The following is a 15,373-nucleotide window of genomic DNA, read 5'->3' on the forward strand; positions in this document are numbered from 1 at the left end:
TAAATCAGTTTGCCCCATGGGTGAGGATAGAGGCTGGGAGCAGCTGGTTCCCCCTATGTCTCCCTGTAGCCTTCATCTAGGGTTAGAGCCCAGGTCCTCCAGGGGCAAAGGCAAAAATCCGAGAGGAGGGGATCCCTGACCACCTTGCCTGGGAATTGCCAGTCTCAGGATAGATCCGACTCTTAAACTCTTCCCTCTTAGTTCAGGATCATAATCCTGGAACAGGTGAACTGCTTACTGAAGGGCTCTAGCAGTCCCGAGTGTGGCCAACACATACCCAAACATGGAATTGACAGGTTTTGGTCTACTTCTCCTTTCGCTCTCCCTTGCTAAAAACCATTAGACAGCATTCTTAAAGCCAGCTCCCAGGGTTCATTCCATTATTTGACCCCTGACTTATTCCTGAGACTAAACACCAAGGTCCAACAATCACATTCCATTATTTAACTAACATGTCCAATCAGGACATACCAACTCACCCTAGCACATATTCACCCTGTTCTCCTTAAAAACCCATGCCTACAAAACAAAACAGAACAAAAGCAAAGAAAAGAAAAGAAAAGAAAAGAAAAGAAAAGGAAGGAAAATTCTTGCTGCTTTGGTATGCCTTTGCAGAGTCCCCCACTGCTTGCCCTCCTGGGTAATGAATCTCTTTTGTGAGGAGGGTTTGGTGTCTGGGTAAGTCTTGAACTGACTCCCTTATATTTTCTTGCTAGTAAAAGGCACCTTGACATTTTAACTTCCAAAGTCTGGTCTCACCAAGTGAGGAGACAAAACCCGCAGTTCTATACTGCAGGACAAGAAAGGAGAGAGAAGGAACTGCCGTTGACAGAGCAGCATTTCTAGAATATCTATGTAATAGCCCGAGCTATTTTTAGGAAGTAGTTTTTTTCCCACTGATGTCAACTCAGACACTAACTTCCTTGAGCGAATTCCCTCAGAGAAGCCCGATGCTTTGACCCTATTAGAGTGTGCACCCTTCAGCTCTCTCCTGTAAAAGCTTTTATTGTAAGGTCAGGTAAGAATACGAGTCGTTGTTGGACTATTAAGCTGTGTCACCAGAGGCCTGAGGATTTGAGCCAACTAGTTTCCTTTCAGTGAAGATAGATCATTTGGTTAACATAAGTCTCTTGAGGACCTCCTCAGCACAGGCAGAAGGGCTTCATGGATAAGGCTAGTGGCTCATTGAGATGGTCCACTGCTGAGCCAGGCACTTGGCCACTACTGATCAAAGCTTCTTACTGGTTTGGACCCAGGTCCTACCCTCTGCCAAAACTCCTCTCTATTTTCCTCCATAAAGCAGTTTTCTTGAAACTGAAACATAACCGCATTCAACAAAAGAACTAGGTTGACCATAATACCATCAGAGTGCTACACCCCAAGCAGATGAGAGGTAGCTTGGAATACTTCCATTGGGTTCTTGTTGTTTTTGTTGTTGTGTACATTTGTACATTTGTATCTCTATATACATGTCCACATATATATGTGTAGGCATGTATGCATGCTTTGTTTTGCATATATGTGTGCATGTGTTCATATATGTATACATGTCCACATTTGTATGTAAGTGCTCACACATGCATATTTATTTGTGTCTACATGTGTATGATTGTGTATATGTGTGTATGTATGCATGCGTGTGCATGCATGAATGATGTAAAGTCTGTGGCTCACTGAGAGCCATGGTTGGAGAAGCTGAAAAGTATTGCCTTATGTGGTCCTCCCACTCCCGTGGACTCAGCTCTTCTGTTTCTAGTGAGGCCCCTTTACAGGTTCTTCTCCTTGGGAGTCTTTCTGGCTCTGGACCCAGCCATTTCAAACAGTCCTACTCATGGAAGCCTCCGGCAGCTGTGGTTGCTGTGTGCACCACTATCACCATGCACATCAGCGTGACCTGTGCCCTGCCACATAGCATGTACCTGGGTCTCAGACCTGAGGCTGTAGTCTGGCTGACCATCCACATAGGTATGACCCAGTAAACCATATATATAATTCAGTTATATTTTTGCAGCATTTCTATTCATGAACATACATAAACACATATGTATATATTCCCACAAGTGTGTAACAACCAGGAAAATAGATAAGGATCTATTATTTTATGAAGATTAAGTCTTTAATCTTATTTTTAGTTGTGTGTGTGTGTTTGTTTGCATGTGAGTTTAGATGCCTTTGGAAGTCAAAAGAGGGAGTCAGAAATCCTAAAGCTGGAGCTATAAATGTGTCACAACTGCCTGACACGGATGCTGGGAGCTGAACCTGGGTCCTCTGTATATAAGTCGAATGTGCTCTTAATTCCTGAGCTATCTCTCTAGTCCTTAGGCAGATATTTCTTGAACAGATGACACTATGAATTTAAGAGAAGACTTGATAGCATTATTTTAGAAAACTACACTATAACAGAGTCTTCAACTCCTGCTTTGTCCTGGAAAAAGTGTGTGTATAGTACTTTACTTTCTGTTTGCTGTGGCAAAGTCTCAAGGACAGTTAGCAGGGCTGCCACATATGGATGTGTGAATTATGTGTCATGCAACTGAAGGGCTGATATTCACTTGATAATCTATGGTGGTACTCACTGTGCAAACTGCTGTAAAGTGGCTCAAGGGTTTCACTGGGCTTGTCACCATGTTCTGCTTTTCATTAGTGGACTGGAATTAGAGCTATTTAAAGGGATGTGGCCGTGGAACACAGGTGTGTCATGGCAATAGGATTCCTTGTGTCCTTCCACAGAGTCCCAGGGAATGCTGGAAATGAGCTCTTCCACTTCCTTTGCACAGTTACAAGGAGATTTAGCAGCAGCAGCGATCGGAGCAGAAAGGGGGAACAAGGGAGATGCTAATCTGAGCAGCCAACTAGTCATCCCAGAACCCTTCCTGAGTAAAAGCCCGTTCCTTCAGAGAGTCTGCTCTATTCCCCAGAAGGAAAGACATTTCCAGCCCAGCCTGGTGATGCTGAAGGAGCCGCTAACATTTTAGACTGTGTGTGTTTGTGCAGATGAAGCTTAATTCTGATGTCAGTTTAATAGGACCTAGAATCAGTCACCTAGTAGACACGTGGCTGGGCATGGCCATGAAGGGGTTTCTAGATTGAGTGAAAGAATCACTGTTCTGTGGCCTGCTGTTTTGGGCTAGCCTCAGCATCTGTTGCTATCTGCTTCCTGACTGGATGCAGTGTGACCAGCTGCCTCATACTCTTGTCACTGAACCTTCCCTGCCATGACAGACCATACCTAGAAACCGTGAGCTAAATTAAACTCTTCCTTTCAAGAGTGATTTTTTTTTTAACCAGGCGTTTTATCACAGTGAGAATAACCAATCTAGGCATCTCCCATGACCTTGCACGTTTAGGATGTTCTTATGTATGGCCTATCAGCTGTAAGGAAAGTCTTATGCAGACAACGCTCTAGGAGCTGCCTTATAGAAGCAGGGGGATGGTACGACTCTGGGGCAAATACCGAATCCCAATCTGGACATCGCAGTAAAATGGGGACCATCACAGCATTAACACCTGTCTGGTGGGATGAGATGGTGATTCACAGACATCATGTACATAAAGTACTTGTGAGAGTGTCTGAAGGTGACACCTAACCACCCACCCACTGATAAGCAGGTGAAGGATGGAGGGAAGGAGGAAGAGAGAGACAGCAGGCTAGCCCACTGTGTATAGTGAGTTCTGAAGGAATGTGGGCAACTGGACTTGAGGGATGGGGGGGGGGGTTGGTTTTCATGATCTCTTCTGGCTCAGCCATTAAGGAATGGTTGGGGACAATTATTGGCCTGCTTGTTTGTCAGCTTATAAACCATCTTGAGACCCTACCTCCATCTTGAGATAAGTCCCCAACCATAAGACCTTCATCAGTAATAGATTCCCCAGTTCATGGGTGCCCAAGGCTTTATGATGAATAAAGATGACACTGGACCTAGGGTGGGGGGAGTATCTACTTTTTATTTTTTTAACTCATAAGGGAAAATGCAAATATTTTATTTGGTTTCATAGCGGTCCACTCCCCACCTCCATACCCAAATAATTCTGCCCGGCTAATTGACAACTTAGTCTGTGTGAACACAAGTGGACCTCAAGCTACTTAGGAAAGAAGAACTTTTTGATATCAACAGTCATGGAGCATTGTTATCAAGTTCATGGACAACTACTATTGACCAATAGAAGATGGTGTTAGTTACAGACCAACATTATCAGGCTGAAATGAGAGAGAACTCAACATAATCCTCTCTAGGTGATTGTTTTGTTGCTTGTTACAAACCTGTAGTCTAAGCATTAAAGCTGGTCCCGCATTAACATGATCTGGTGGGCTTTCAGAAAACATCAGATATATTTGTCTCACTCAACAGCTTAATTGGTTTGGGTGGATCTTAGCTGTCAGTCCTTATAGTAGGAGCTGCTATTGCTTGGCTGGGCTAACATGTTATGTTTCCATAGTACCTTTGAGTATGCTCTTGTCCCACTAGACCTGAAGCATGAGAATCACTGGGTGATTTTGCAAAGGAGACAGCAGAGCCTGCCCCAGAGTCATTATTCAGTAGATCTGAGATAAAATGAAGGATTTAGATTTGTAACAAGTCCCTGGCCTCCACTCCTGGTTCTAAGCCACAACTTGGGTGGGGGTCATTGGTGCACCCAGCTGGCACCCATCAGGATTCAGATCCTCTCTAGTCTCAGCTCTTGCCTGTCAACATTTTCTCCTGCTCTCTTCCTCCCACCCAGAGATTCTCAAACCCTGTGCTGGTTCCAACCTGCAGGGGGTCTCTGAATGTATCTTTCCCTACAGCGTCATTCCATGTGGCAAGGCGACAAACCAGGACCCTGGAAAAACTCCATAATGCCATTTTCCCATAATTGGCATTAGGTTTCTCCCAATTGCCATACAGCCTGGAAGCTGTACTGAATTTGTTAATGCTAATATACATACGTTTGCAACATGCTGTTTTTCATTAAGTGAGGTTTTCATTCCCACACTGAAGCGAATCTGAAAAGAAACTGTGGTTGTCCTCTTTGAAAATGTACCAGAGACATTTTCATACATTTTACGCTACTCTGAACCCTTTCAGACTGCAATTTGTGAGGTAAATAGGAGAATGGTCTTGTTGTGTTATTAACAGTAGAAATGCAAGTATTACACTGGCTGAGTAAATGCACACTAAAGCAGTGTCTCTCCGCCCCTCCCTACACTAGCCAGTCTCTTTCTGCAGTGCTGCTGATGTTGCTGCAGGAGAAGGGCATTGAGGTGAGTGGAGAGGACAGTGAAACACTGTTTCTCCTGCAGGTTGCTGGGCAAAGCTCCCTGCTTCCATTAAACTCCAGGGAAAGGACCAAATCAGCCAGCAAACAAACACAGATAAATCCAAATGATAAAATCCATGACACCATCCAGTGTAAGCTTCGTCTTTTCACTCTGAGTTAGTGATTTTAAAAGTAAGGAAAACGTTTCAGGCCTGTCAAAATTGAGGTCTGAAGCAATTCTATTTTACACATTAAATGTGAATGAGAAACTATTGAAAACTGTGAATAAAGACTTATCATCTATACTATCTATATTTACCTGTGACATATCTGTATACCATAGACAAATATATAAATATATTACATAAATATACACATATCATAGAGAAATAATAAACACATATAAATATAAATACATTCTTAAATATCATAAATAAATGCATAATATCATGGTATTAACAGGTAAGATATATTTGTATTAATGTATATATTTCCCCCTGATGAAACATCTAAACAAGGAAAATAGCTACTGTGTTTACCAATTACTAGCAACCTAGTCATGGTACTAGGTGGTGGGTATGTGTATAAACACATAAATATATCACTTGATTTGCAATCCTAAGAGATAGGTTCTTTTATTATCTTCATGCCACACAGGAAGCTGAAGCATCCAGATGTAAATGATGAATTTGAGGACTGGCACCTTGTCAGAGAAGAGTTGCTGTGTGAATTCAGAAAAAAAAAATTAAGGATCTGTTTTCATTTTCTATTTTTATTTTTATGTGTGTGAGTCTCTATGTCCATGTGACGATGTGGATGTATGCATGCATGTGTGCCTCGCCCACAGAGGCCAGAGGAGAACTTGAGATTTTCTGGCTCTTGAGTTACAGATGGTCATGACTTGCCTGACGTCGATGCTGGGACCTGCACCCTGGTCCTCACGACTGAACAGCAAGTGCTCTCAACCACTGAGCCACTTCTCCAGCCCTGGTCTTCTTTTTTTCCTTATAAGTTAATCTTTTTATGTTTATTACAAGTTTTATAATATACACAATGTATTCTATTTGCACAATACAAATATATCATGTAGATCTGACAGAAATTTGATGCTGCACATATTAACTCATGACAACATATATACAACTAAAGTAGACTGTTGATGAGTTAATTAATGTATTGTGACAGGATCTCACTGCACAGTTCAGGCTGTTCACACGTGCTTTCCATGGGGTGGGATTACAGCTGTGCATACCACACCTGGCTTAGGGGCTATTTTCTTTGGTGTATTACAGTTTTGCTTTCAAAAGCAGCTTAAGAAGAGGAAAAGGCCAACACAGATCATATTAAAGCAAAGAGGTGACCCTAGGGGTTTGTGCCACCGGCCGGTTCACAGCTGCCATCAGCTAGAGCATCCTTTCAGATGCAGCCTCCCTACTCCCTGGTGAGACTGCTTGCATGGTGGAGATAAGCAGAGACTGGATTAAACCAAAGCCCTCACTGCTGTTGCCTTTCTCCTTTCTTCCTGGGGACTATGCATTCAGGATTTGGAGATCTGAGTTCAAAAAATAGACTCAAACTCACCGGGCATCAAACATACAGTCTTAACTTTCTCCAGCAGCTGCCAGAGTGAGGAAGAGCTAAGTGTGCTGTCAAGGGATTTCAGTATCACCCCTTGAACTGATTTGATGGCCACTGCGTTGCTTGAACTTGTATTAACCGTGCACTGTAAGGGGATCACAGGACACAGTAACACACAAGCCCACCTTTCTGCATGTTCCTTTCCCCCATTTTTACACTTTAACCTTTTGCATGAAAGAAAAGCAACTGATGTCTTACGTGAATTATTCATGACACTTTCTGTTCTGCCAATTCCAGCCCAGCACAGGTTTGAAATCATTAATATGTCATGACTTGCGTTCATCTGGATTCCTCACATTCCCCCCCCCCCCAAAATAATGCAGTACCACAAAAGGCATCATGACTCATTAGCATGGATATTATTTTTAGATTCTTAGTTCATTCTTCTCAGCCTTATTAACACAATTAGCACAGTGCTGAATGTTTGATGAAATAGAAACTGAAGAGTCTGTACCTTCACTCGGCTGCTATGAACGGTGTCATCAGACTCAGGGTAGCCGCTGGAAGTAAAGGTGTGCGGTTTGGCAGCTCACAAAGCAGTGCCTTGCTGCTAAGTAGCTCAGCCTTCATTTTTGTAAATATAAACAAAAATAACAACAAAGGCACTTTTTTATTTTAAGGAATACTGAATGCCTAATCTTACCCCAGGGACACTCTAAATGACTTCGTCTGACTGTGACTGGCCCGAGCAGGGTGGCAGAGGCATACTTGGTCTATCCTCATGAAGCTCCCTTAATGGCTGGATCACCACAGCATTTGGAATGTTTATACCAAGCCCAGGGACATGCCAGTGCAGAACAGCTATGAAGATGGTTTCTTGGTAGCTTATTGATAATACCATGCCTGGTGCTGTCGAGACGACCCAGTAAGAAAAGTGCTTGCTCTTCAAGCTTAAGGAGTGGCTTTGGTACCCAGGATCCACATAACAACTAGGGACATTCAGCATGTCTGAAACTTCAGCACTGTGAGACAGAGACAGGCAGATGCCAGGAACCCATCCATTAGCCATTTACTCCATCAGCGATCTTCAGGTTCACTGAGAGGCCTTGTCTAAACATAAGGAGGGGGAACTATGGAAGAAAACACCTGATGTCAACCTCTGATCCCACATTCATACACACGCAGGTGCATGCATGGCTACACCTACCCACCCAATCATCCACCCACCTGCTACCACCTACCCACAAAGACCAAAAAGGAAATAAAATGTAATATGCCTGAAATCTGATCAAACAAAATTTACATTCCAAATCTAGTTGAAACTTATTTAGTATGGGGGCTGGAGAGATGGCTCAGCAGTTAGGGCTAAGAGCGTTGGCAGTCGTAGAGTAGACTGGCTCAGTCAGTGAGATGGGAAGACTTTAAGAAGAGCAGTCTTTATGATATCAGGTGGACGCCCAAGTAGAAGCTGGGTGTATCGATCCAGAACTGGGCAGAAAGTTTCACTAAAGACCTCTATTTGGAGCTGGGTGGAGTTAAAGCTTCAAGATTGGACTAGGTTTCCCAAGGAAGGAGTCAGATGTGGGGGACAGAGCTGGGGACAGCTTCAGCTTATAAGAGGCAAGGAGGTGATGACAAGGAGAGGCAGAGCTTTTTGCAGTAGAGTTGTGGGAGCCTGAAACAGCATCAGCCTCTCCTCCATTCCTCAGAACTGAGCATGCACAAGACTCTCTCCACACACACGTGTGTGTGCACACATATGCACAAGAATCTCTCCACACACACGTGTGTGCACACATATGTAAATACACACATGCATGTGTATATAATGCTATATGAGATTTGCATTTTAAGATTGTATAGCCAGTAGAATCTGTGTGTGTGTGATGATGATGATGATGTGTGTGTGTGTGATGGTGTGTGAGTGTGTGTGTCAATGTTCATATTTCTCAAACATTCAACTTGCTTTTCAGCATCATATTTGGAAATGACTCCACAGTATAGGGACCTGTCTATTATGGATATAGAATGGGCTAGGTGATCGAGCTGAGTGCCCCTGTTAGTTCTTTGTTTTAGATGGGACTGGAACTGCAGATCCCTTTCTGAGCTCCTGTTCACCTCCTCCTTGAATTGGCAGGCAGTTTGCAGCCCTTTCTAGTGGGAGGAAGTGAGCAAGGCTCTGCTACTGAAACCTTTGCCAGACTTCACGGCATTAACCCATAAACCTCTGCTTCTGCCAGAACAATGCTGGACCCAAACCAGCCTTTACTATGACCTTAGAAGCTTCATAGCTGTAAGCCAAAGCAAAGGGCTTCATGCAGATAATGGCATCCTTGGTTCCAAGCATCCTATGTTCCAATTTCTGTCTCCTGAAGAACAAACATATCACCATAGCAACCACATTCATGTATTGCACAACTGAGTGCCCCTCAGATCCATCCAGTTGCCTCTTCCCTATGGATGGCACTTATTAATTCAACATCAGACCTAACAATTAGCTTGTCTTCAGGAAGCTAATAGCTCTCTTGATTCCCACTGTTGCACCTATGCCTAGGAGCTTCTAGGTGCTTACCACTGCTTCCCGGCAAGTGAAATGACATTCAGGCAGCAGGAAATGTCTGCCAATAAAATAAAAATCTAAACTGGTTGCCTTTTATTATCACTGAAATTATTCTCTCCACTTGACACAGATTTATTGGTCAGTTTAGACTGTGTGACAGATTTGGTTGTAGTCACACGAAGCGTGACTAACAGCCTTAGCTACATGCCTATAAACGGAGTATGATGTGCCCAGACATTATCACCATCTAATAATATCTGTTGGATAATTATATAAAGGCTAGAGGAAATGGACACACCAGTAACTGTGGCATGTGTGCAAAGGGGGCCGTAGATGTGCTCTGGTGGATGATTTGGGCTTCCAGGTGAAGCTTGGACATTTGAGGAAGGGTCACTGGTCTGTGTCTCTGTTGGAAGGTGGTCACTTTTGTCTATTTCCTAGTGATTCAATATTGCTTTGACACTTATTCCATTGGAACGTTATGATTGACATAACGTTTTTGGCTCTTACTGTGTATAGATCTCTAATGAAAGTGTGATACGCGAGGCAAACCAGTTACCCTTCTACTAATTTCTTTGCTGTGTGTTTTAGGAGAGTGTGTCCTGAAGAGATGACTCTTAACCCAGTTACTATGAATGTGACAGAGTAGTAACATAGTCATGTGTCCCTAAGGGCTCCAAGATGTCACTTGAAAAATGATGCTGTCTGTGGAAGGGGTGGTGTCAGGGAGAGGTAGCCCTGGGAACAGAGGACCAGGCTTGAGGTTCCATGTCTGTCATTGTGCAGCTGTGTAGCTGAGTGGATTATAAATCCCTATGACCCTCAGTTTCTTTATCTGTGAACCTCACATGATTTTATCATGTGTGTCATGGAGCTAATGAAGGTAACAGCTACTTCACAATGAGCACATTTGGACCTTTAGCACATGTGCTGCTGAAGGGTGTTACACATGTGCCTTAAGTTTCTCCAGGGAAACCTTTGGAGGTGGCATCAGGTAATCCAGACCCAAAAAAAAAAAAAGTCACTGTGGGAGTTGAGTGATTATCCTAAAGTCACCATGCCAAAGTGCTTTGTAACCTCAGAATACCGTGCTATTCTATAGGCTAAGGAAGGAGTTCGTATAGATGACATGGTGACATAGCTTTTGGTTGGTCAGTGGATTGTCACCTTAGAGGTACAGGAGCCTATGAAAGATAGGGTTATCAGAAGGGCCATAGCTTCCTCTGGACCTCTCTGGAGTCTGAGGGGTCACTGGGGGTCAGAGGGAAGTACATGGGCTTTGGTATCAGAAACATCAGTGGTCTGATGGCTATGCTGATGAGCTGTGAGGTCCAGGCAAGTGGGTTTCTATTGAATCCAATTTCAGGATCTGTACAAGAGAGATCATGATTAATTCTCATGGATATTCAGAGTTCAGTGAGATCATCAGTATGATCATGCCTGTTTCCCTTTGCTTGGTGTACAAACGCATCATACCAAACCTATGTTCTGCCTCCATTGTCAGCTGCACAATTAGACCTCTGACTTACTCCCAGATGGTAAGACTACCCATAGCCTCTGCCTCACATCAGCTAAGAACTGCGTGGGAATACACCTCCTGTCCTTCCTTTCTGGAAGACTCCTGTTTGTCCTTCAGGACCAAGGCTACAAAGTCCCTGCTATGACATCTACTCCATGCCTCTAACTGTCTCTTTGAGCGGTGTCTTTTTTTCTCAGTGGCATTCTTACCTCTTGCTACCACAGATCACTGAGTGCTGAAAGGATTAGGCATTTATATGTTGTTCTATGTGAAAGAGTACTAGGTGGTGGTAGATACGTAGGTGGTATTCATGTAACACTGTGGCTGTTCCATCCCAGTCACCTCCTTCGGAGTTATCTATTCTGAAAAGATTGACATTGAAGGTCACTCGTAGCCTTTTATTCCACACTTGGAGATGCAAATGAAGTTAATTTACACCAAAGTCTAGTCACCTACTCGATAGCTAATGATTCCCACTAATGAAGCAGTTACAATGTGCTGGATGCTTCATTTTTCATTTTCATAAGAAAGCCTAGAGGGTTCAAGAGGCTTGCTTAAGTTCACAGAAGACACACACAGATTCCATGCCTTTCATAATGGGACTGTACTCCCCTGAGAGAGTCTATGGGTGACTGGAAGCCCAGCTAGGGAAGTGACATGAAGGGCCTGGGAGGTAGCCAGCCCTAATAATGCTGGTCAGCATGGCTTACTGTCAACCACAAGTGTCAATTGGTAACAAATCAATATGCTACTTTGAATGTATGCAGATGGCCTTTGCGTGAGTTATGGGGAATTTTGTTATTTGAAGTCATAGTCTGTGTTGTAAAGTAGCTTCATTTTTCAACACAACAGAAATTGACATTGTGATGTTTCTCAACTCCATCCTGTCCACACCTAGGTTCTACCTGGATGTTTATTACACACACACACACACACACACACACACACACACACACACATCCTGCCCCATGATCCCATTTTCCCCTTCACACAGACTCAGGTCTCCATTTCACAGACACCTAGGACTCACATGGGTGGGTGCACATCACATGCAATTTCCTCTGAGGTTTTCCCTGTCAGTGGTCCCAGACATCTACTCTGCATTTGCTTTACTTTATATTGCCCTTAGCATGTCCTTCACAGCACCCATGCTGGCTCTGACAGTTGGAATGCATTTGTACCCTGGATACCCTGGATCCTCCTGACCTGGGCAGCCACTTGATAAGAGTAAAGGCCAGCAAGGGGCAGACCACATCCGGGTTTGCCCATTATCTCTGGGAAGCTAACTTTTCATAACCTCAAGGTCAGTGGGGACTTTGTTGCTTTAATCCCCCTTTATGTATTTATCAAGAAACCATGGCTATTGAACTGACTACATCAGCGAAGATAATAAATGCAGTAAATACATATTTGCAAAATAATCAAAGCTTTCCTGGTAGTAACGATGTCATGAGGCTGTAACAGGTCTGAATAAAGGCAAGAGCCTGGATGACCAAGAAACTGCCTATAGACAGCCAGTGTGGCCCCAGAGCACACACATACTGCAAAGGCATGCTTTCCTCTGCACGGTCAGCATTGTAATGTGAACGACTGCTGTATTTATGAAGCTTTGAAGAGTGGAACAATAATCTGCTTTAGGCTTTTGCATGTACACTGTGTATTTTTTTTATATGAAAAAGAAAGTTTATTGACCTAAAAGTAATAGAAAATGACAGGGAAAACTGGTCGAATGCTTTCATAATTATATGATTTTTTTTCTTTATTTTGCAACTTCTCTACAGAGGCACTAATGGAAATTGTCAAATGTTTAGTGCACTTACGGAAACACAAATGCATTTTAACATAGTTGAGGCAGTAGCCACACAAGCGCAGCTTAAGCAGTGGCAGTGGGGGATGGCACAAATGGTGGCTCTGGCAGACAATAGACTCTATCTTTGCTCCACGTGCTGCTGCTGTGAGTTCTGCTCTGTCCACTTAACAAAGATTCAAGCGCAACCCAATTGACCTATTACCTCTCCGGATTGACCTATAACCCTACTAAACACATCTTTTTTCTGTTGTTCTCTTAAAACTTTCAATTATCTATAAAAGCCATACACCCAGACACAATAGTTCAAACAAAAATGAAATGCCACTGTGAAATTTGTAGTCATTGTGTTCTCATTCTGCCAATAGCTACTTTGGTTATAAAGTCTAAATTTTTCTTTTGATTATAGGCATACATGTCAAGTATAATAATAATAAAATGATAGCAAGTAACGTTTTGGCTACATCACATATTTTTCTAAAAGGACTAGATAGATAAATATTGTATTAAATTATCCACATCACTCCACGAAAGAAGTATTCATTTATTCATTTTATTTTGTAGATTAGGAAGCTGAGACGCAGAGAGGTCAATTAATTTGCCAAATGTCATGAAGCTACCAAATAGCAGACATAGCAATCAAATGCAGGTATTCCTAATTGCTAAGCTCTGTGGTCTCCCATGCTCTGTGTTTCGGGCTCATTTACATGAAAGGACCATCCTGTCCACCATGTGTCTTATGACCTCGTCACACACCTAACAACACACTGGCTGCTTTCCTTCTGGTGTAATAAGGATTGATCTAGAAATTCTTGTGAACGGCTATGTTGCCTCCAGCCTGTGTTGAGCATGTTCTGTGATGAGGAAGTTTGCAACTGTGCTAGGGGGGTGGGTGTTGAGGCACCAGTTCACTCACCCTCAGTCTCGTTTTGCTACTTGGTCTTTTGAGTAAAAGTAAGTTCATGGGGCCAGCAAGATGGTGGTGCAGCATCCACTCAGTCTGATGACCTGAGCTTCCACCAAGAGCCACGTCATAGAAGAAGGGGACTGACTCCCGTAGGTTGGGTTCTGATCTCCTTGCATGTCCTGTGTGCTAACTTACTCATGTATGTGTGTACACACTCACACATACACAAGTAAATGAATTAATAAAATACTGAAGTACTTTTATGAATATATAATTTTACAGTGGCTGATGTTTTATACATTTTTTTTTGGTTATTTTTATTCCCAAGACAATTATTTGTGGGCTGATCATAAAACGCTGAAGTAAGTGGAAACAACAATAATTGAATGTTGGAATTAAAGTTTGGAACTTTCCCAGGTTTAAGATTTGTTTTTCCCTGGCAACCATGTTGATTCTTGCTGTTCATTCTCGTCCATCTCTCTCATGCTCCGGGGGACCAGGGAGGGACAGACCACCATCTGTCCCTGGCAGGTTTGGTGCCAGATGATCTTCCAAAGCCCCTCCCAGCTCAAAAATTCTTAGGGAACATGAATTAATTTTTAAAAAGTCAAGCTGCAAACTTCAGGAGGCTGGCTTTTGATTTTATGGGGAGTGTATGTGGTTCAATTAAATAAAAAAAAAGACCCCACAGCTATGCTATTAAAACAAATGTTGTGTCCCTGTATCCTGGGAAATAGAATCTCTAGAAACATGGTAGCTATCAGAAATGTCTGGAGGTGGTACACATGGGGAGGCTAAGGAGGGCATAGAGTGTCGTACTCTCCTGAACTGATGTTCATTTCGACTCAAAAGATGCATTAAACAGAAACATTTTAATCAGACATTGATGGCTATTCATTGAGAAACAGTGACTGAGATAGACGACCTGAAGTGAATGTAAATTCTTTGATTAATTTCCATAGTCCCAAAATCTGTTTTATCCATTGTAGACTTTATTTTATATTGCTTTTTTTTACCCATCTCACAGTTTCTTCGTCTTTTGAATGCACACATGTGTGAAGCCTGGTGTGGTCACAGGATATATGCATCCACTGCTGTGTCCAGTTCCTTAAGCACCTAGCATTTCCTTGTGTGGCGATGCTTCCAATGTTTCTCTCTAGTCTTCCTAAAACCCATGGTTGACATTGTTCCCTGCAGTCTCCCTACTATGCCTCACTCCACCTATGCACTGGCATTTTGGTAACTGTAATTTAGTCTTATCTCTCTGAAATCTCCAGTGGACAAAAATTTTACTACTTTTAAAATTTAGTAAAAAAGTTATTTATTTATATGTGTGTGTGTGTGTGTATAGGTGTACCATATTATTCACATGGCAGTCAGCAGAATTTGTTCTCCCTCTTTTACATGCGTTCTTGGAGGTGCCTGGAGAATGGTTTAAGATTTATAGCAAATTCTGTATGTAGTCCCTGAGAGTAACATATAAAGGTTGTAAATATTGACAGGCTGGTACAGAGTTTTCTTGGCCACTGCTATGTTAAATATGAAATATATATGGGGCTGAGATAACTAACCACTGAGTACTTGTTTGGGTAAAGGAAAATTATAATGCAAAACTGACACATGGCTGTCATCTTCTGTGTTGGCCTCTGGTTTGGTGAGTAAATTATAAAAGAAAGGATAACATAGTCAAGCTGGTTTGTCATATCTTATGACTGTAGGATGGAGTTACAGTTAGATCAATAAGTCTATGCTAAAAAGTTTTTC

At 42.6% G+C, this 15,373-nt stretch overlaps 1 protein-coding gene across 1 annotated transcript in view; it reads right to left on the minus strand.

The window, feature by feature from the left end:
• The window catches only part of Schip1 (schwannomin interacting protein 1), a 609,573-nt gene that overhangs the window by 222,491 nt on the left and 371,709 nt on the right, over positions 1 to 15,373 (minus strand). The window lies entirely within an intron of this gene.

This window comes from Mus caroli, unplaced genomic scaffold (genome assembly GCF_978045245.1).
Source record: "Mus caroli unplaced genomic scaffold, Mus_caroli_1 scaffold_3, whole genome shotgun sequence".
Taxonomy (NCBI): domain Eukaryota; kingdom Metazoa; phylum Chordata; class Mammalia; order Rodentia; family Muridae; genus Mus; species Mus caroli.